General features: G+C 36.9%; 1 protein-coding gene across 3 annotated transcripts in view; it reads left to right on the forward strand.

Moving 5' to 3' along the window:
* Window positions 1-23,815, forward strand: part of LOC127626781 (protein phosphatase 1B-like) — a 67,256-nt gene that overhangs the window by 18,089 nt on the left and 25,352 nt on the right. For 2 of the 3 annotated variants that reach the window (XM_052102816.1, XM_052102813.1), the window contains exon 1: window positions 4,142-4,502. The exons of the other annotated variant lie outside the window; for it this stretch is intronic. The gene's annotated coding sequence lies outside the window, so the exon portion shown is untranslated. Of the gene's footprint in view, window positions 1-4,141; window positions 4,503-23,815 lie in introns of those variants that run through there. 3 annotated transcript variants of the gene reach the window in all.

Here is a 23,815-nt window from a genome sequence, read left to right on the forward strand (position 1 = left end):
ATTTAATGTGTTAAAATCGCTTACTAACCTTAAGGTTATTTGTAACCAGTCCAAGATTATATTTCAGAAGTAATCTACCAACACTAAATATTCATTATTTATTTTATTTAGTGAAACATTTCTTAACTTAAATAATAAAAATGTCCATTTTCCATCAATTTCCTGTTTGATATAGGCTTTGTCCAATTATATCCAATTTTTCACCACCTGGTGCTGACCATTGATAGGAAAATGTAGATTCACTATAGAAGTTTTCATGACTCGTACATGATGACCAATTTACATGAATTTCTAGACCTGTTAATCACAATTTTAAAAGTCCTGTATTTTCATGACTATGGGAACTCTGGTTTAATCAGTTTTGCATCATTTGCAGTTAATGACAACCTAAAGTGGTAGGTTGTTTCTAAAACTGTACAACACAGGTTTAACAGAGCATCATTAGGAAAATCCCCCATGTCTGGTAATGTCTGTGAGTCAACACAGACATTACCAGACACAGAGTCTGTGAGTCAACACAGACATTACCAGACACAGGGTATTTCCCTAATGATGCTCTGTTAAACTTGTGCTGTACAGTTTTAGAAACAACCTACCAGTTACCACTTGATGGTGCTGTCAAGCAGCCAATGATGGTCTGTTCCTTAGAACTTAATAAAAGATTTTCAAAACAGCTGAGGGACACCTACCGCTGTTAACCTTTCAGCTCTTAAGACACATAACAAAGGTGCTTGTGTTTACGTGTCTCTGGTTTGTTAACCACAGTATAATGCAAACACAGCAGGCACACCAGCAGACAGTTTGGCAGATGTATCCACAAGCAGTCAGGCAGAACTGTTACAGGACAGTTCTTAACCTATGAATGACAATAGAACCATTGTGTTGTACTTCCCATTATAATAACTGACTCCTAGCTACACTGATTCAACTATACACTTAAAAGTGGTAGCCATCAGGTACTGTAAATGAAAGCATTGTTCAGGCTACTTTGTGAAGAAAGATAACAACCTACAAGTTAAAGCAACAGCAGCCTTTACTTGTAATGTTTAAATGAACAAGTCATAACTGACCTTCTATTAATAAGAAGCCTAAGTGTGGTATAGCTACAACCAGTTAGTGGATGCAATCAAATCGCTTTTTGGTCAAAAGTAGTGTAACATAACTTCCAGTCTCTTTATATTACTTGGGTTACACATTACCCCCCCCAAATTTATTCCATTATCAATGGAAATATATAAATGCTTCACGCTGCAACCCACCCCCGTTAACTTAACAAATATCAATAAAACTAATATCATATACCGTCTGTAAATATGCACATATCTCATTAAAACAGATGTAATAAACCGACCTCACACAACTTCAGTAGATCCAGTATCCTGTGGAATGCTCATAAATCTTCCTCTGAAGCACATATTCTAACACTCTCTCCTCAACAGTTCCCTGTGATATAAGGCAAATATAAAGAAAACTTCTATTATTTACAATCTGCAAATATGCAGATATCTCATTTTAAAAGATGTGATTCACAAACCTCACAAAATTCCAGCATTTTCATCCCATCGAGCACTCATCTAATATATTCCTTTGAAGCGCGTATTCTATCATCCAGAATAAAAACTTCAGGATCATGATCAAAAGTTCCTCTGATTCACAAATCATGATGGTCAGTGGTCACAATCAAAGCCGGCAATCCAGGCTGTTTAAACTGTAAGGATATTGAGGCTCGCACTGGATCCGCACGAGCATGTGAGTGCAACTGAAGTCTTCCTAGCAAGTCAGTCCACTGTCAGCCATGTTTGAAATGTTCTTGGGAGGTTATTTCCAGTCATGAAAATGTAGCTCCTAACTTCTTCAATATAGGGAAAGACCGAAATCTCCAAAACGGTTGGTCAAGATTACGATCAAAGAACATAGTTCAAATCAGCAGTAAAATCTGATAACACTGGTATTATATATGGTGCTTCTTTAACTCAGATTACGGCAACAAAAAAAACAATTCCCAGCTTTTAGTGTGCATGCTGCTTGATTTGATTGACAGGAAATGTCTGTATCTAAAAGGTGATTGGCTCTTTTAATTGTAAGGTGGGACTTCCTATCAACATCCATTAACAGTTGGCTGCATTGAGCATTCTAATTTCTCCCATTAATTTTTAATATAAGTGGCCTGTCTCTACTAAATATTCTCTGGTGTAACTTTTTTTTTTTTTTTTTTTTTTTATTTTGAGTAAATGCGATTGTTAACGTGGACATGCCATCCATGGTTGCATGGTTACACTATGTGTACTGTTATTTCCTTCTTCCAAATATATTAACCATTTCTGCATGTGCAAATAAATCACTTAAATTTGATGACTAAACAGAAATCAGAAGAAATACAATATTATTATACATTTTTTTGGTTCTTTTTCTACAGTTAGTTTAGTGTGAAATGGAGTAAATATAGTGCTAAATAAAACTTTATTCATTTTTAGTTATTTTTATATTTGTTATTAAATTGTGTGATTATATCGGCATTGTACTGGCCACCCTGCTCTCTGGATATAAGCATCGGCCATTAAAAAAAAAAAAACATATCGGTTGACCACTAGAATTTTCAAAGTGCCGCACTTAACTGCCAGCAAAACTGTACGATCTTTTAGGTATGCATGCGAGTAGTATGAATAGAATTCAGACATACTTCATCCAGGGTTGTTGGCATCATCTCTTGACCCAAATATATGATGAAATAACAACAACTACGAAAACTATATGCTCAGGTTTTGTTAGACAAGCACCATTCAAGCACAAGGAATAATTATCTTGGCATATATAACACTTACAGTTTAGAAGAGGGGTCCGCCTCGTGATTCTCTGACGTTCCTTTTAATCCAGTGTTTTGAATGTGACGTTGCCTCAGCTCCAGAGGGATTATGGGACAGTTAAGTGTCCTGTCCAGCTCTTAAAAAAGCTTCCTAAATAGAAGGTCATCCGGGTATTTCTCACTTACTGCTTTATGAATACTGTGGATTCGGACATACTACTCCATTGGCATATTGTTTTTCACATAGTATATAGTAGAGATGTATGAAAATTCTGATGCAGCGAGTGTTTACAGTTTTCAAGAAAATTAACCTATGATTTGCTTATGGCTGTCTCTGCATATTAAGTGGGGATAGGAGAAGGAAACATAAAAGTTACATACTTCAGCTTTAACAAACAAACAGCTTACTTAATTGTCACTACATTTTAACCCTTGTGTGTCAATAAAAAAAGTTACTCAAAAAGTTGTCCTTAGAAGACAAAAATGTCTGCATCAAAAAACTACCATAATATATTATATATTAATATTATTTTCTCTTTCAATTAGTACATTTTTTTTAACCAACATCTGTCCTGATCATAACTAACAAATATCCATTAATTGTAAGGATTTTAATCCTTTAAATGGCAGTTTGTTTAAATGTCACACACACACACGCACACGCGCGCGCGCGCGCACGCACACACGCGCGCGCACACACACACACACTATTAAAACATTTAACTTTGAAGCCAGGGCTCTGAAATGAAAGCGTAACATCATATAATTCACGATTTTATGCTTTAATGCACTGGGATAAATTATTGCGGTTTTAACGGGTTTCAATGGGGACATTTTTGTCCTTAAGGTCCTGAGTGTATTATGCATGTATTATAGAAACGAACCCCCCAAATACACTCTTTACAATATATATATATATATATATATATATATATATATATATATATATATATATATATATATTTGTGAGCAGTGACTAGAATAATTTTTATTATTTTACTTTATGATATGAAATAACTATATTTAATAAATATAATATAATGAAAGATATTACGTTATATTACAAACATCTGTTAGACTTATACTGTAATGCACCCTAACAGTGACCTCCATTTTATCCTCGAGATGTGCAGAGATATTCAGCATTAAGCGACACGTTTTGTGCGAAATGTATATTTATCCTCTAGGGCGATGATGGTAAATGACAACACGAACACCAATCAAATCGTGGGATTGGCCATCCGTAGTCTTGTCTGTCAGCAATATAATCCAATTAGCAAACACGCTTTGTGGAGTTTTGGCCAATCATCGAGGCACTTGAACAAACGACCCCTCCCCTTCATCAAGACACACAAGACTACGAACCGAAGGATATTTTGGCCTCCCCATAGAAGCTTATTATTCGGATCACAGTAATTATTTATCCCACAACATGATCCTATATTGATACGAAACTTAGATTCAGTCATTAAGTAGACAGGTTTGTTCATTGGCATCTGCGTTGGCGTCAAACATGCGCAAAAATTCACGCGATCAAAGCAGCAGAGAATCGCCGTCAACGGAATGATCGCTTCTCGTGTGAAGTGACCCTGCTTGTTTGATTTCAGAGGAAGAGAAAAACATATCGTCTCCGAGAAATCACCTCAGCCCAGAAACCGAAGTGGAAACGAACGCTGACACTCGCTGTATATTTGGAAATGTAAGTATGTGGGACGAGTAGGCCTTGGGTTTGTTCGACAGGAGCTCGTGCTAAGCTAACCAGCGCGAGCCTGCGCGTGATTTCATTGCTATGTATTTCGGAGCTTGTTGTGTAACGAGCGAGTTTACATTAAGCACTATAACGATATTAGACTGACATTATCGCCCACTTTCCCTTTGGGGGACAACAAAGAAACGGTATGTTGTGATTGTGTGTGTGTGTGGAATCACAGTTATTGGTTATGTTTGTCCAGCAACAGCTCAAGCGCGAGCCACAGACAAACAAGCGCGCGTCAGAAATAATCCCATCGGCTCGTGCTCCGTATTAGAAACAATTCATTGCATTATGTAATCACCTCGGCTTTTGTTACATCTCCTCTATTTCTGTCTCAAAGTGAAGTGAAGATGTTAAAGTTTTTCAGTCGTAGTTGTCGCTCCGTGTGTTTGTCCTGTGGCTCACTTTTACCCTCTGTTTCAGGCTTAGCCTAAAACAGATGCATAATTTTTGTATTGTTGGTTGTTTGCAGGACGGGCCTGAGATTTATGCTGAAATTTTGTCATTAAGCTTGATCTATCTACAGGAATGCAAACTACAAACAATTCAGCTAAAGTCACCTTTTCTGAAGCTAATTTGCCCAAATTATTTGGTACTTGAAAGGGCTACTTTAAGCTTAATGATATGTATGGAACACCTGCTATGACTTTATCCTTTTTTTTTTTCTTCTCGCCTCATGAGTTTGCATCCCTGTACCTATGATTATCAGTTGAGTTTTTTCCTCATAATTTCTATGAAAACCGTTAATAATTTGTATTATTTGCATAGTCGGTTTTGTTTTTGCTTCAGGTAAACAGTGTAGTGTTTATTTAAGTACATAAGCTTTTACTTATAGTAAAAAAAAACGTTTAAATAGATGGTGATTATAGATTTGGAGACATTCAGGATGGCTAAAAACATTCTGACATTATGTATTTGCCTTTTGAATTATTTTTGTTAGAACACCATGGCTTTGTTCAAACAGGCAGAACAAAATCTGATTTTTTTTGGCCTATCTAACTCAAATCCGTTTAGGGTTTTGTAGGACAAAAACACACACAGACAAAATTGATTTTTACAAGCCTTCATAGGTGGTTTGGAATCCAATTAAAATAAAAATGTTCTTAATGTGTCTCAGTCTGAACGGTTAGATTGGATTTCATGTTTTTTTCTCCTTCATTCGTTGTGCACGATGGGTTGTTTTGTCAGGTGTTGCGATGAGAAGACATGTACTGCATTCTATATATATATATAATATATATTTATTTTTTTTACAAAAAATTTGTATTTTCAATATTATTTTCAATATTCTCAGATAACAGTTTTTTTCTCCTCAGTATTGATGCTAAAAAATGGATGTTGTTTTAAAGGAGTTTTAGATATTTATATTGGAAAACAAGTCAAAACCGATTTTGTTGCAGTATTTAATGGGTTGAAGACTACCTTTTTGTTCACTTGTTTTTGATCAATTTTTAACTCACAAAAAAGCAAACTCTCTCTTATTAATAAAGCTGCATATTGCCAATTTTATTCATGATTAGAAATGCACAGTGACATTATGATTCAATAAGTCGCAAGCCATCACGTTATAAACTAGCTTCGTCAAGTGCTCGCTCGAGGGATGAGCATCCCCGTGAAAGAGTGTGCATCAGCCGGATGCAGTTTCAATGTCTCTCCCTTTGATCAGGACATTAGAGCAAGTCATAGAAGAGGCGTTGACCACACAAATAAATGCCAGTTTCTGAGTTTTTTTTTTATTATTTACATGATCTGCTTCCATGTTATTTTAACTTTAATAATATTAAATATGTTACAGGGCAGCAAACCAGTGCAAACTTTTAAAATAATACAGACATTGACTTTACTCACTCAAAGAGATGCGCTAAGGTGCGATAACTTGCACCAGCTGCGAGCCACCACAACACCATAAGGTATTTGAAGGTCTCATCGAGTACGGAACACTTTAGCATTTTGAATAGGAAGGGGGTCCTCTTTAAAAGTCTTGCTGTCGGACACATTTATGCTTCAATATGGGACGTTTCACTACCTGCTAAAATAATAGACGTGGCCCGTTTGGGATAAAATACAGGATGTCTGGCACAAACGGGAAAGTTATAAAATGCCTAGCAGCAATAAACTTCTCCTGTTTTTAAGCCATTTTCTGTGAAGAATGTGTTAATATTTGGATGCCCTCATGAAAAACATCCATTGATAAACATTCACGCATGAACAGACACAAGTTTATCTAGGTGTGCTAGCAAAAGCAACTGTAATCTGAACAGCAAAAAATAAAAATCAGATTTTTCCTTCTGTGTGAACTAATCCCATGAGGCAAAATTACTTTGCTGAATTGGTTATTGGTGAGTTAGTATTCTTTTCCTCCATTTTTGTGGCCTATGACAAGTTTGTGAAAGTATACCATTTCGGTTTATTATTCAGATTTAATAAGCATCATCATTTATCTTTCAAATTTTTTTTCGATTTTGAATGACAAATATAGCAAACCCAACTCTGGTCTAAGCATTGTGGATTCATGCTTTCAAAATATTCTTTTGCACATTGCTGCAGTTTCATGTATAAAGCTTATCACAGTCTTGTTGAGTCCTATTTTACTGCCTTTGGCAAGTGCCGTTTGATATCTTGTCTGGGATGCCGCAAAAGAGTTACTTAAACTTTGACACAGAGTTCATCTCCAAAGAGATTAAAGGTCTGTTTATAACTCTAGAGAAAGGACTTTGATAATCAATTGTTATCCCAATCGCTACGAATGCAGAATGACGACAGCAGTTAACAGGTGAAACCTACTCTCTTTTATCATGTTTGAACACTGTGTGAAATTGGGGTGTAAATCGGATGTTTCATCACGGTATGAGCTTATATGAATTCTCTTGGCCTACGATCTGATATTTGCAGATACTTCAAAGTCTGCCGCGATAGGGGGCCTGGGTAACTCAGCGAGTATGATGCCGACTACCACCCCTGGAGTCACAAGTTCGAATCCAGGGCTTGCTAAGTGACTCCAGCCAGGTCTCCTAAGCAACCAAATTGGCCCTGTTGGTAGGGAGGATAGTGTCACATTAGGTAACCTCCTCGTGGTCACCTTTAGGGGTTCTTGCTCTCAATGGGGCACATGGTAAGTTGTGCATGGATCGTGAAGAGTAGCATGAGCCTCCCGTGATGTGAGTCTCAACTGAGACTTGTCCTCTGCCACCCGGATTGAGGTGAGTAACCGTACCACCATGAGGACCTACTAAGTAGTGGGAACTGGCCATCCAATTTGGGAGAAAAAGGGGATTAAAAAATAAATAAATCTGCCACGATATGATTTTGATTAGATTTCAGGGCCTTGTTATCGATATTATGTTTCTATTTTACACAATCATTTACCATTTTTTTGCCCTCATATGCAACCTAAATATAATTTGAATATTTTATTGAGCTGTCTGAAAAGCACAAATTTAGTATCCACATCATAATCTAAAAAATAACGCCACTTGCAAGTGATCATCAATCATTTGATTACAGCTCATTTCGAGTTTAAACCAATTCAAAGTATTTACATACCCTTGACTTGATCTGGGCTTTCTTGGCTACAACTTCCACAGTTGCAATGAAAAATTCTGTTACAGTTAACTGGGATAATTGTTAGTAAGGGTGTTGATGTGTACAGTCTTATAACTGATGGTAGTGCTGGGCAGCAGATGATTTCTCTTTCCCACATTAGTGCTGTTCAGTATGTCGCCGTTGTCAAGACATTTCACATGATGGTTGAACATCTCCATGGTACTTTTAAATGGCATATTCTCATTTAAATTTCAAATGGGTCGCATGCACAGCGATATCGGTGGAAGCCCGAATTAAACATGCCCCTGAGCCGCTCTGCGTTTGTCACGAGAGCTTGCATTTTAAGGAACGCCTGGTTGACGTGCTGGCACAGATCCTGTTAGTGGAGTTCGTGTTTTGCGGGAAGCCCGGTTTACATGCTCACACTGATCCTGTCACTGGTCTGGAGCTTGCATTTCATGGGAAGCTTGATTGACTCGTGCGCATGCCACACGAATAGCAAAGTGCAATTTAACTTCACAGACACTGCGCTCTTCCTTGTCCCACATGAAAAGCGGATTTAGCGCTCAAAGTGAAATTAATGTAAGGTTGCTATATCGGCGAAAATGCGTACAGACGTATTGACGTGAGCATTAAAATAAATTGCATCTTAAAGTCTGTATCGCTATTTATGCATTGTTTCAATAACATCGGATCATTGGTTATTGGAAAGATGTATCGTTACACCTTTAGTGTGAAACTTTGACTCAAGCTGCAGTTCAGATAGCGCTGAGCTTGCAGTTTGACATCTAATGCTGATTGCTAAAGGATGGATTCTGCTGAAGGCTCAGCACTCTACACACGTGGGTAGGACAGAGGGCTGACAGTTAAAGAAAAGCAGATGAGGGGACCTCTTTGTTTGCTCAGTGGCTTCCTCAAAGTCTGCCCAGAAATATTGGCAGGAACTGGCATGAGACTGTCATCCAAATCTCTTGATGACGATTGCTTGATGTATGCTTTTATCACTTACAGGTGGAGTATCACAATCACTGAGCACTTTATTAGGAACACCTGTCCACCTGCTTATTCATGTGATTGTGTAATCAGCTAATTGTGTGGCAGCAGTGCAATGCATACAATCATACAGATACAGGTCAGGAGCTTCAATTAATGGTCACATCAACCATCAGAATGGGAGAAAAAAAATTTTATCTCTGTGATTTCAAACATGGCATGATTGTTGGTGCCAGACGGGCTGGTTTGAGTATTTCTGTAACTGCTGATCTCCTGGGATTTCCATGCACAACAGTCTCGAGTTTACACAGAATGGTGCCAAAAACATCTAGTGAGCGACAGTTCTGCCGAATGGAAATGCCTTGTTGATGAGAGAGGACAAAGGAGAATGGCCACACTGGTTCGATCTGACAGAAAGGCTAATGTAACTCGGATAACCACTCTGTACAATTGTAGTGAGCAGAATAGCATCTCTGAATGTACAACATGTCGATCCTTGAGGTGGATGTGCTACAGCAGGATACCACACCGGGAATTTTATTAGGACTATAGTGTTCTTAATAAAGTGATCAGTGAGTGTATATATCTGTTGTGTGCATGGATTGGATTTGACTAAACCATCTTTGTATTTAACAAGCAGTTCATATTGATTCATATGGGCTGATGTGATAACATGACAAAAACATGGTCAAAAATAGTGGCTATTATTTAAATTTGTGTAGTTAATCTCTTAGTATGATTATTAAATGCAATCATAATTGGGCATGTGACCCCATTTTAATTTTACATGTGAATTTGTTATTTGAAATTACCATGGAGAAGTTAATCTTGACCACACCGACATTCTGAACAGCACTAACGAGGGAAAAAAAAATCACCTGCTTCCCAGCACTAGCACCAGTTATAAGACTTTACGCATCTAAACATCAACACCATTACTAACATTTATCCCAGTTAACTGTATCGAAATTTTTCATTACAACTGTGGCAGTTGGAGCCAAGAAACCGTGGCGATAGCACAGATAGTTGGAAACAAGTCATGGGTATGTAAGTACTTTGAATTGGAGTAAACTGAAAAAAATAAATAAGCTGTAATAAACCGATTGATGATCACTTAAGTGTGGTGTTATTTTTTATATTATTCTCTGTATAATGTTTTCAACAGCTGAAGTACCTTTTGTTGTGGATACTAAATTTGCACTTTTCAGAGAGCTCAATAAAATATTCAAATTATATTTTGGTTGCATTGGAGGGCAAACATTTTTTAATTGATTGTATAAAATAGGCACATAATATCGCAGGGCACTGAATAAATCGGAATCGTATCGCGGCAGACTTGGACGTATCGGCTAATATCGTATCGCAGGCCAAAAGGATCGATATAAGATCGTATTGTGATGAAACATCCGATTTACACCCCTAGTGTGCATCACCCTCTCCATGCTGTTAGCATGTTGTCAGCACTGATGTCACAGAATCAGTTCTCTAGCTCACTGACATCCTATTCCTTGTTGAAGGGATTAATGTCAAGAGGCCCAAATAGGCGCAGACATCGGACAAGTGGTGTGCAAGCACCACAATATAAGCTGCAGTGTGTGAATGCATTTTAGATGTTTCCTATGTGGTAAGGGTGTTTGTATGTTTTATGGGTTTGGCAGGGTGGTGTTGAGTGACTCAGGATTAACTCTTTCCTCACCAATTCCCTGAATCAGTTTTATGTGGGTGTGTGAGAGGGTGTGTATGTGCTCTTGTTTGTGCAGAAAGTCTAATGTTAAGAGGAGCTTTAGTTAGGCCTAGCCTAACAAAACATGCAGCTTTTGCTCAAGCTTAGATTTGTAATGACACCACTACTGTGTTGCTAACTAAATCTGACTTTTCATTGTTTGTACCTTTGCCTTAAGATTTGAGTTTTTGTTTTTAGATGCATATAACCATATTTGTCTCTCTGTCTTTATATCTGAAAAAAACTTCAGCCTTGTTGGCTTGCTCCATTGCTTTACATCTTAATGGAGTCACCCAACTATGTTTTGAGAGCCGGAGGTTGCAGATTATTTCAGAGTTGCCTTTTAAGAATCTCTTAGTGAAAGTAATAGCTCAGGTAGCTATATAAAGCATTTCAGACACCATGCTTTTTATAAGAAATGATGGTAAATTCACTAATGGATGTTAAGTATCCTAAGCATATTTAAAATCAATAGAGAAAGAAATGCAGTTTGTTTGATTCAATACATATTCTTCTTTTTTTACTGTGTAGTCGTTTTTTTGTCTTAAAAATAGGCATATTCCATAGGCTTATGCTTGCTACTGTAGCAGCAGGTTTGGTTGACTGACTGATGCCAGCTGTATGGGCTATTTTTTTAGTGCACCATGATTCAGAAGTTACCATTGGTTACTAAAATACAGTCTCTCCATGTTCACTTGGCTTTTTTGTATAACTACATAATTTTACGCTCTGCCAGTGAAGAACAGAATTCCAGTTGTAGCAATATAGGTCTAGAGTTATTCATAAGAGCATGTACCTTAAACAGGGGCCATTGATTTACATTAGTCGCCTGATCTGTAATCACGTCCATGGCAGATTTGCATGTAATTCACAAGCCTCATGGTTGTAATAAATTCGTACCAGGCAATGTGTTGAATATATATTAATAGAATAAGCGATATTTCGATATCTATATATTTTTGAGGCATCGATATATTAATGTTTGCCGTCTTTTAAATTAGAGGCCTAATTTGCGTGCTTTCCAATTCTCTCAGTTGGCCTCTGTTTAACAGTCTGGTAATAGCGTTGGGAGACCACAAGAGGATGCTAAAACATTTACTGAAGTCCGGTTACACACAGCGTCGCAGCAGATGGCACTCCAAAGTTACAAAGATTTTTGTACTGCAAGAATGAACAAAGTGGCAATGATTAATTTGCTGGTTAGTCTGTGAAACTGGTGTAACTGCTTAAACTGAATGATTAGAAATGGCAATGTTTATTGTGCAATTTCTCTTTATGTAGCATTGAATAGGTCTTTTTTTTTTTTCAAGCTGTCAAACCACAAAATGACATACATGTAACTGAAAATACATTGTGTAGGGTATACGAAAGATACATATACACAGTACATCATCCAGAGATGGCTAGAGTAAATAATCTTTGTTCTTTGATAATGATTTGGGTCAGAGAGTTGATGTGTGCGTACCTTCACAGAAAATAATTGTTTTGAATTTGAAAACATGTCATGTCATCCGCCAGATGCGTAAAGGCAGATTTGAGCTTCAGTTTCTGGGTGGATTGTCTGAAGAGGGATGACAAAAGCAAGTTGTGAAACAAGTTATTTTTTTTTAGCTGTGAAGGATTTAATACAGAGAATAGAAAACGTATAAAGGGATTAACAGTACACCCAAACCTCACAGTGAGTGGAGTAAAAATGTTTTTTTATAGGGAAAATGGAATCTCTGAGTAGTCACTGATTATGCGAACGTGATTGGTTTCAATGTGGGACAGGAACCCGGCTCTCCACCTAGAGAATGTAAATACATTTGAACTGATGCAAAAATGTCCAATGGGAGATGCCACTTGACAGTAACTGGGCATAATGGGGTCGATGTTAGGGTACTGGAACATTCGGAAGCAACATTCATATTTAGTAATGTATAGAATTTTTCCTTGTGCTGTAGTGTGGATAACATACCTTGATTATTTTAAATACATTTTTACTGATTTTAGGGATAACACTTGCTGAATCTACTTATAAACAATGGCTTGTTTGGTTGATTTTTATTTATTTATTTTCTTGACGGGGGGGAAATCAGAGCAAATAGATGCTTTTTGAATATTGTCAGAAGGATGAAAAATCTCATAATAGGATATAATATTTTAGCTAATTTGCCCAGCCCTGTAATGAATTGAGATTGTAATTGTATTGCCTAGTTATCACAAAGTACATTCACTTTAAACAGATTCCTTTTTTGTGCCATTCATCCATAAACATCAATGCTGCCTGTTTTAGCCCGTAGTCTTAAATGATTAAAAACACTTACCTGCACTTTTGTTACAACTTAGAACAAGTGGCTGGTCTTAGCTGTGCTTTAACAGAAGGTAAACATGAATTATGTCACTTTGTTTTGTGTGGCTGTGATAGTTTTGAGGTGGATATGGTTTCTGCATAACTTCCTTGAGTATCTCAAATGGTCTTATCTATTATGTGCAAATATAAAGCTTCCCTTCTTTCTTACAGCACAAAGTTGTCTGCCTTTTCTTCTCATTTTGTGTTTTTCTTTCCTATTGCTGCCATTTTGTTCACATAGCAACTTCTCCTTTGCGTGACTGAGTATCAGCATTGTGGTAAGGAGACAAGTTGCTGCTGTAAATGTGTCTGAAAGATCAAAATCAGTATCAATTGATCAAAAAAAGCTTTATTGCCAAGTATGATTACACATACAAGGATTTTGTCATATATATATATATCACACATACATACAAACTAACTACCGGTCAAAACTTTTGAAACTCTTGATTGAAATGTTTCTCATGATCATAAAAATCTTTTGATCTGAAGGTGTATGCTTAAATCTTTGAAATTAGTTTTATAGACAAAAATATATTTGTGCTACCCTATTAATTTACATCATTATAAAACTAAAATGTAACAATAATGTTTTTTTTTTAATTGATGACTTGGACAAAATAATAAATAAAAGCAGCCAATAAGTGCCCAACATTGATGGGAACTCCCTCAATACTGTTTAAAAAGCATCCCAGGGGTCATCAACATCTCAAGAAGTTGGTTGAGAAAATGTCAAGAGTACATGTCTACAAATTCTAGGCAAAGGGTGACTACTTTCAGGGCTCTACAGTGCGAGTATTTCACTCGCATTTGCCCCTAAAAATAGATGTGTGCGAACTGGAAAAATTATTTACGAGCACAGTGTGCGATTTAAAGATTACAGATGTACCCCCCCCCCCCACCCCCCTTTTAAGATATTTGTTTAAAAATTACAAAACCCACATTCCACAAGCGGAGTTTTCTGTGATGACACGGTCCAGTCAGAGAGAGAAAGGTGAACAATGGAAAAAAAGTATCGGTATAGGCGACATCGCATTTTATTTTAAAAGCGAAAAAGAGATGAGGAGAAAGAGAAATTTGGCGAGGGGATTCGCAAGGTTCAACTAATGAAGTCTCTTCACAAGGTTTACCAGAGACTGCTAACGTTAGGGATACTGAGAGCAAAGCTACCGTGACCACAGCTGTCACTTCAACGTCCACTGTAGCCGGTGAAGGGAGAACATATAGATTCAATGCAAATTGGCTCAAAATGTTCCCATGGCTAGAGTTTGAAAACAATGTCATGTTCTGCAAATATTGTAGAGGGCAGAAACAGGTGGGTATCTCGTCCTTCGTGTCAGGAAACCCGCATCTGAAATAGTGATGGTCATTTGCGATCGAGTCGGCTCTTGTAGGTGAACGTTGGGAGCCGGCTCGCGTGTCAGAATCTATTTATACAAATATAAAAAAATATTAAGATACTAATAATCAAAAGATTTAAAAATAACGAAAAAACTAATAAAATAATATAGGCCTAAATGCTCAAGCGCACACATTAGTTCTGACTGTCCGCTCAGAATAAAAGCCTCACCCGTTGTTCCTGTCAATCAGACATGCAGTGTCAACCAATGAACCAAAGATGCGTGAGGGAGGGCGGAGCCAACTTATGTTGTTCAGATTGTATTTGAATTGTTACATTTATATGCACTTTGTTATGTACATTGAAAAGTTATACATTAAATGCACACGTGAAATAACATCCTCCTTTTTTACATTTATTTCAATTTGTGGGATGCTGCAGTTTTGCAAATAATTTATTTTTCTTGGTGCATTATTCTATTATCAGTACCGCCGCTACCTACAGGCATACTACGCATTTTGAGTAGGGCATCAACTCCCTAGGGGGGCACCATCATATCCTAGGATGGCACCAGAAAGTCCACCGGCTGCCCTTACTCGTTCGCTATACGTTATTCAAGGACCTGAAAGCAGTTGCGGAACACTGACGTGTTAGTGCATATCACGTGTAGGGCATCAATTTGGCCAGTGGTGGCCCTGTCTATTATGCTGTTCAGATTGTATTCGTTTTGATTGGTTAGATTTATTTGCACTTTGTTTATATACAATAAGTTATACTTTAAATGCAAATGTTTAATAGTATTTCTTAACAAATCAATGCATTTTTAAATAACTGTGGTTAAGGTAGAGTATAATTTCATGTAATAATTTAATTAGAATTGTTTTAACACCAATTACGAAAAGACCCGGAATGCCCATCGCTAATCTGAAAAGAGATAACATCTCACGGCGGCATATCCAGTGCTCTGGATGAGACTGGAGAAACCATCAAGCTCGGTGTCAGCAGCCTTGAGGAGGCAAGTGCTGCAGTCTGAGGAGGAGAAGTGGAAGCAGCTGAAAATAAAGATAAACATTGCATACTTCATAGTGAAAGAAGAAGAACATTTCATCAAATTTGGGCCACTTATCAGACTCTACCACAAAAACTGAGTTTACATGAATCCCACATACGACAATGTGTGGAGATGATCGGTCAAATTGCTGACATAATGAGAGATCGCTGGCTGACCTCTAAGTATGCCAAACGGTCAACATACAAAAGCAGCTGGACAACAGATATCCTTTGATTTTAGTAGGCATGGGTTCAATGTGTGATTTGGGAGGTATGTGCTGTTCTACAGATGTGTGTCCCTTAGTACACGCATCATACACTCATACACGCAGTATAAATATGTATGTAATAAATTGTTTGTTAATAAACTCTGTATTTAATTTTCACTGTGCTCCTAAATTTCTTTGTTTGCTCCTAAATTTTCTCATTTAGGAGCGCACGTACTCCTTGGGAAAAAAGTTAGCGTAGAGCACTGACTTTGAAGATGCTTAGTGATTTTTCCAGCCCTTTTCCTCACTCTGGAAGTGTATAGTTCTTGAAGGGAGAGCAGGGTTAACCAATAATCTTCTCAGCAGTCTGAATTTTCCTTTTAGTTTTGTGATATCTGATTTTGTAGCTGAATCAAACCAGGCAGTTATTGTAGTGCATGGGACAGACTCAATAACTGCTGAGTAGAACTGTATCAGCAGTGCCTGTGGCAGGATGAACTTCCTCAACTGGTGAAGGAAGTACAACCTCTGCTGGGCCTTTTTCACAATGGAGTCAATGTGGGTCTCCCACTTCAGGTCCTGTGAGGTAGTGCCCAGTAACCTGAATGACTCCACTGCTGCCACTAGGGTTGTAGCGGTATACCGGTTTCATGGTATCATACCATGTACATTTGCTTATCTACGGTATTGAGAAAAAAATGCAACCGGTTGGAGAATCTCTCATGCGCATCTCCTTTCCTCCTCGTCTGCCTGTCAGACTCGTCAACTTGCGTCACACACAAATGCAGCGGAGAAAATGTCAGAGAAGCGAGGCAAGGGGGTCTGACGTGAGTGTGTGTGTGTGTGAGTTAAAGCAGTGTTTCTCAACTGGTTTATTCAGACTGGGTCGTGGACAACAGAGAAAGAGCAATGCCATGGTTCTCCCATTGAAGATATTTGGGCGGCTGAGGCAGATTTAATGATAATCTCGCAAACATCTAAAGCAGACATGGGCAATTTACAGCTCGCGGGCTGGATCAGGCCCTCCACAAGGTTTAATGTGGCCCGCGGCTCATTTATCGTAAAAGCGTTTTTATTTTTCATTGGTTATTTTAGTTAACTTGCATTGGGACATAACGAGTCTCCACAAGGATTTACCATTCTCATGGTTGCCAGATAAGAGATGCAACAACCCCAGTTTGAGATTTATACTTGCGCAAATTGGAACTATTACGGCTAATGTAATACTTATTTTGTGCAATCTGGCAACCATACACGAGTGCAATTTCTATCTTGCGTTCCCCTTTGAACAAACTTGGCGATCTGTAGTGCAATATTCTGCTCAAGGAAAAGTGTTATACGGCTACTCTGTCCATTCTTGAGGCTGCTTGTGATGTTTGGTGCTACTTATTTTGCAGGTAAACCTTCTCAGTGATTATAAAAGTAGATCTCGGCATCATTGACACACGGAGGAGTAATCGTTTACATGCGAGCAAAAGCATGCCAGAGACAAATATGTAAATGTATTTATTATTTGTGCAATTTAGAAATGTTGAAGTCCCTTCGCACCTTTGTTAATCTAACTCTTGCAGTATTCATTTCTTCAATTCAATCTTGTGGTGTTCCTCCTAAAGTCCACAATCATCTCCACCGTTTTTAGCGTGGTCAGCTCAAGGTTGTTTTGACAGCACCAGACAGCCAGCTGTTTATCCTCCCTTCTGTATGTAGAGTCATCGTCATCTCGGATGAGGCCGATGACAGTGGTGTCATCTGCTAACTTCAGGAGCTTGACAGAGGGGTTATTGGTGTAGACGAAGAAGAGTAGTGGGCAGAGCACGCATCCCTGGGGGCACCAGTTTGATTGTACAGGTGCTGGAAGGGAATTTCCCCTTTCTCACAAGCTGCTGCCTGTCTGTCAGAAAGCTGGTAATCCACTGACAGATAGATGTGGGAACAGAGCTGGTGTAGTTTAGTCTGAAGTATAGCTTGGATGATTGTGTTGATTGTGGGGCAGAGCTTCCAAAGAAGCACTGAAGGGAGGGATGTGTTTGTTTTGGCAGTTGAGTTTGAATATCAACCGCGTTTCCTCGGAATCACTGAGTGCACCTTTAATCCGTAAAGCCGATGTATCTGATTACTCTGCACCCACTTGCTTTGGGTCACTTTCCCTATGCGGAGTCATTTCAGGAACATTTTAGAGCGGTAAGGAACTAGAAAAGAAGTCTTAATTGTTTTAACCATACAGCAAAGAAGCGTTATGTATTTTAATCTGTTGCTGGTTTCTGCCAGGTTTTTGTAAAGCTGGGGATTGAGCTGGTATGTGTGGTTTAGAAGAGGCTGGGCATCAATCTTTGAATAGTCTGACCCTCAGATGGCACACCCACGGACCACCCACAGACCGTCTGATATTGCACACACTTGATGCATATTTATCAATACCAATTCTGAAACCTGCTCTTTGAGTATGGGCAGATTTGATACCCGTTTTTGTTTTTGATATCAGTGCTTTGTGATGGCCACTCCAAAACCTTGACTTTGTTGTCCTTAAGCCATTTTGCCATAAATTTGGAGGTATGCTTGGTGTCATTGTCCATTTGGAAGACTCATTTGCGACCAAGCTTTAACTTCCTGGCTGATGTCTTGAGATGTTGCTTTCCATATATCCACAAAATTTTCCTTCCTCATGGTGCCATCTATTTTGTTAAGTGCACCAGTCCCTCCTGCAGCAAAGCACCTCCACAACATGATGCTGCCACCCCCATTCTTCATGATTGGGATGGTGTTCTACGGCTTGCAAGCCTCACCCTTTTTCCTCCAAACATAACAGTGGTCAATATGGCCAAACGGTTACATTTTTATTTCATTAGACCAGAGGCATATCTCCAAAAATATATTTGTCCCCATGTGCACTTGCAAACTGTAGTCTGGCTTTTTTATGGCAGTTTTAGAGCAGTGGGTTCTTCCTTGGTGAGCAGCCTTTCAACTATGTTGAATAGTTATGTCGGTATAATACTTGTTTTACTGTGGATATAGATACTTGTCTACCAGTTTCCTCCAGCAATCTGCCCAGTATGATGGCTGTGTGGTCCCATGGTGTTTATACTTGCGTACTATTGTTTGTACAGATGAACGTGATACCTACAGGCATTTGGAAATTGCTCCCAAGGTTGAACCAGACTTGTGGAGGTCCTTTTTTTTCTGAGGTCTTGGCTGATTTCTTTTGATATTCCCATGATGTCAAGTAAAGAGGCACAGAGTTTGAAGGTATGCCTTAAATTACATCCACAGGTACACCCCCAATTCAGTACACCTCCTATCAGAAGCTAATTGGCTAAAGGCATGACATAATTTTCTGGAGTTTTCCAAGCTGCTTAAAGGCACAGTTAACTTGGTGTATGTAGACGTTTGACCCACTGGATTTGTGATAGTCAATTAAAAGTGAAACAAACTGTCTGCAAACAATTGTTAGAAAAATTGCTTGTGTCATGCACAAAGTAGATGCTAAATGCTAATATTAATATGCGGAGTGATTAGAGCATTTTAATGAATTACACAAATTCTGTAGCATATAATGAAAAAACTAAATTTACCGTATTTCCATAGCAAATCATCAGTGGAAAGAAGCCATTTCTATATTACTGTTAATATTTTTATTATTACATTGAATATTAGAATTTTTATTATACACTAATCTACATTTTGTTTACCAGATTGCTTATTAGCACTTCCGAAAAATAAATGGATACCAGAAATTACAAAGTTTGTGATTTTCTATATTTGTCTGTTATTTTTACAATTTCAGATTTGCCCACTGTTAAACATTGGTGGTTTTTAGGGATGGGACAAAATGGTTATCTCACGATTCAGTTCGATATACGATATAAGGCTCACGATTCTAGATAACCTCAATTCGATGTAACGCCATAAATGACAAAAGTTTACATAATTTTATCTTTCTGAAAAAAAATGTTAGAACAAAATGCTCATAACTTCTCATCAAAATAAAGTTTAGTACACTTTAAATGCTCAAAGTTTAAATAGATAATAGTTTCTGTATAAGATCACAAACAAATAAGCTTTCAAAAATAGTGGGGTACAGGCTGATCAGGTGCAGAACAAGCAATAGAATTGAACATGTCCTGAAAAAATTGTGTAAGTGTATATTTGATCATTTTAATCATGTGTTTGTTATCATTATAATAAAAATTTTACTTTTTAAAAATAAAAAAATTCTACATTATATTAATGAATATTATATAGTAAAATTGTATATAATGAGATGAGCTGTCTCTGTTTGAAATAATGTGTCCAATGTGCAAGTAATTCCATTAAGTTTACATTCATTTGTTTAAGTGTTACTGTTACTTGAAGGTTCCACGTGGATCTGTTCACTGTTCTGGTTCAGCAAACATCAAGAATCTGTCAGTGTCTTTAGTGCATCCATGCTGTGTGAGATTAAAATATATATATATATATATATATATATATATATATATATATATATATATATATATATATATATATATATATATTTTTTTTTAACTTTTTATCTGACTCTAAAGAACAGAAAAGATATCAAGACACATTATTCAATGAAAGTGGAGTCTGCCTCATCTTTGCTGAACACCCATTACATGGAGGAATCAATCGGCTTTAATCTCGACCACTTTTTATCAAACAAGGTGATTTTCCAGGTACTTTTACATTACTTACATTCCTAAAAGCTAAACTCAAACACTAAGAAGTTAAAGGACCTTGTGTGAACCCTGTTCACAAAGTAGTGGTAAAATCAAGCTATAGAGAGATTATGATGTTTGACGTGTCATTCTATTTATGATCACATGGACCGAAAACGATGTTGCAAATTCCAAAATATCGAGTTATGCCACGATTTGATTCGTAATTGTTTTAGTTTGTGATATATCCAAATTCGATATATCGTCCCATCCCTGGTTTTATATTGCATCTTCCTATCTTGGTGTGTGGTTTTTGGCCAAAATAAGCTGCAATGTAAACCAGGCTTATGTCAATAGTCTGAAGCAGGTGACCCAAATATGACATTTTGTGTTTACCTGGGACCACCGACACTTACGTTTTTTTATGACAAAAAAATACATAAAATTGTGATGACAGATTCTTACAGAAATCTTTATTCTTTCACAGACTGATTTTTAAACTGAAAGTAAACATTTGAACATGCATACTCACATTTTTGAAATAAAGAATTACAATTTGAAACGCACTCTATTACATCGAGTTTGAACTGGACAGCATCATATTTTGCAACCCCTACAAACGTACCATGGCAACCATAGTTTCTGCAATTACACCATAGCTACTACAGTTAATAAAATAAACAATATTTAAAAATAATATATACTGTAAAACTGATGGCAACTAAGTCAGGAAAAGATTGAAAGATTCTGAAAGCTTTTTACTGAAGTTGACACCATATGAATTTCAAATTTTATAGTAAGTTTGGTAACAATAATTGCAGTAACTATGCTATTTTGTCAAACTATGGTTCCTGTGGTAAATGGTTAATTATTTTGTGAATAATAGTTTCAACAGAAAATACAGGATATTTAAATTAGTGTTAAACTGACCATTAGTCATCATACAGTCTTTCAATTAATTTAGGAATTAAATTTATGATACAACAGTACAGAGCAATGGTTTGTAAACAACTCTCTTATCCCACTGTGATAGACAGTACTCACTTTTTTGTTTATATTGATGCACACACTGCCGTTCAAAAGTTTGGGGTCACTTCACTGAAATGTTTTGCATGATTTTAAAAACTTTTTGATTTGAAGTTAGTTTTGTAGACATAAATATAATTGTGCCAACATATTAGTTTATTTAATTACAAAACTAAAATTTTATTTAAAAAGATTTTGATATGGATGACTTGGACCAAATAATAAAGAAAAGCAGCCAATAAGTGCCCAACATAAATGGGAACTCCTTCAATACGGTTTAAAAAGCATCCCAGGGTGATACCTCAAGATGGTCGAGTTTAGAAAATGTTGAGTACATTTCTGCAAATTCTAGGTAAAGGGTGACTACTTTGATGATGCTAAAATATAACAGTTTAAAATTAACTCTAGATTTTTTTTAATCACAACACAATTCCCAGTTCCATTTCTGTTCTTCCATAGTTTTGATGACTTTACTATTATCCTTAAATATGAAATATAAAAATAATAAAGAATTAGTAATTGACCCTAAACAATACTGGTAGTGTACATATTTAACCATCTTAATAATTAATTTCAAATGTTGAAAAACTGCTTTTTGCTTGTTCTGATGTTGTAAGTAAACAGCTGAAAGACAGTTTCGGCCAGCGCAGCATTGTGGAAGAGTGAACTGAACAGAGCACATTTGCTTTAAGAAAATACATTTACAAAGGAAATAATTTTACATTTGTAAAAAATATGTTGCAATCCAACATGTGTGGCTATTCGACCCATAGTTTAAAAAAACACTGATCTTAAGTCTTTCTAACTCTACTGAGGTCTATGCAAACTATAAACATAAAACAAAACAAATTTAATGATGAAATTGCAAAGAAAAAGGTTTCCTCTTTTGGGATAAAAATGTCACGTGAATGTTTCTGAATCACAGGTGCACAGTTGCATCGGGCCTTGTTTCAAATGTATTCAACATGCACTAGTATACGTGTGGCCTTGCTGCAATATCAGCAGGGCTCAGTATTGCATGTTTGTGGTCCTCCATATACGTTGTGATCTAAACTGCTGCTCCTGCAGAAGACCAGTGAGAAATTCAGTTTAAATGTCTAAAATGTAAGGTTTTAAGTCTTAAATATCTTAATTGGTAACAATGTCCTAATTATCATGTAAAGAGGTCTTGGGAACATAAAGACCAGAATTGCAATACTGCCTAAACTTTAAAAGGCTATTTAATTGAATAAACATATCGTCTGCATTCACTTTTTTGCATTTAGCATTTTTGCTATCAATGAATACCGTACATTTATGATGAGCGATTTTATGACAGGTTTTACTTTAACCTGTTGATACGCATCCCCTTTTGAGCACATACCATGAAAATGACATACCTGAACTTAAATGGTTGTTTTTACTGGACCCTTTAGAGGATGGACACAGTTGTAGTATCTTTTGAAAGAAGACACTTTGGGCTTTAATTCCCAAGTTTCAGAATTAATATGTTGTTATTTTTTAAAGTTAGAGAAGCTGAAGTTTATAGTAATGGAAATAATTTGTGCTGAACATGTTTTTATAGTCTAAAAAAACTATAATGAAAGTACCAAGACAACCCAGAAATACAATGTTCTCAAAGCCACAACTCTAAGGTTCCTGCAAGCTTTTTTCTCTGTAAAATCACTGGGTAGAGTAAAATTAAAGCTCCACCTTTCAAGATGACAAAATCTGACTGCACTGCTTGGCTATTATGAATAAAACTACGCCCCATTTTTAAAAATAGACTTTGGAGACCGGCTCATTTTGTTTATGAGACTCTAATATAGAAGATAATATACAGTTTTACAACATTAATGCTGCTCAGATTGCATAGATTGTTGAAGGACGATGATGAAGGGTAATTCTTTCAGGCGAGTAAACATTGGAGAATATATCAATATTTCTCAGATTTATCACTTTTATGGTCAAAAAGTGGTATTAGATGTTTTTCAATGAACGCTTGCCATGGACAATTGACCAAAGTGTGGCGAACTGGATTCATCTGGCGATCGTGTTTTCATAAAATTATGAAGTCCCGTTTTGATATTGCATGTTTTCATTTGTACTCCTGGCACAAATAATAAATTGCTGTTTCTGGATCATTGCTATCGTGAAACGGAGAATGGATTTCAATGTTGAACCCTTAGACCTTTGAAAAGGTGTATAATTTGTTAACATTCATTACATTTATAGATGGTAAATTATATATTAAATGTAAGCAGAGTCACTTCCGCGTGCAGGCGATTGCGTATCAACAGGTTAAAGTGGTTATATTGTAATACCTTGTAGATGAATGTAAGTGTGCACATTTTATTTACTGTTCAAATGAGCAGCTGGAAATATTAAAGCACAGATATTTCAAAATATG

The sequence above is a fragment of the Xyrauchen texanus genome, chromosome 33 (assembly GCF_025860055.1).
Source record: "Xyrauchen texanus isolate HMW12.3.18 chromosome 33, RBS_HiC_50CHRs, whole genome shotgun sequence".
Lineage (NCBI taxonomy): Eukaryota > Metazoa > Chordata > Actinopteri > Cypriniformes > Catostomidae > Xyrauchen > Xyrauchen texanus.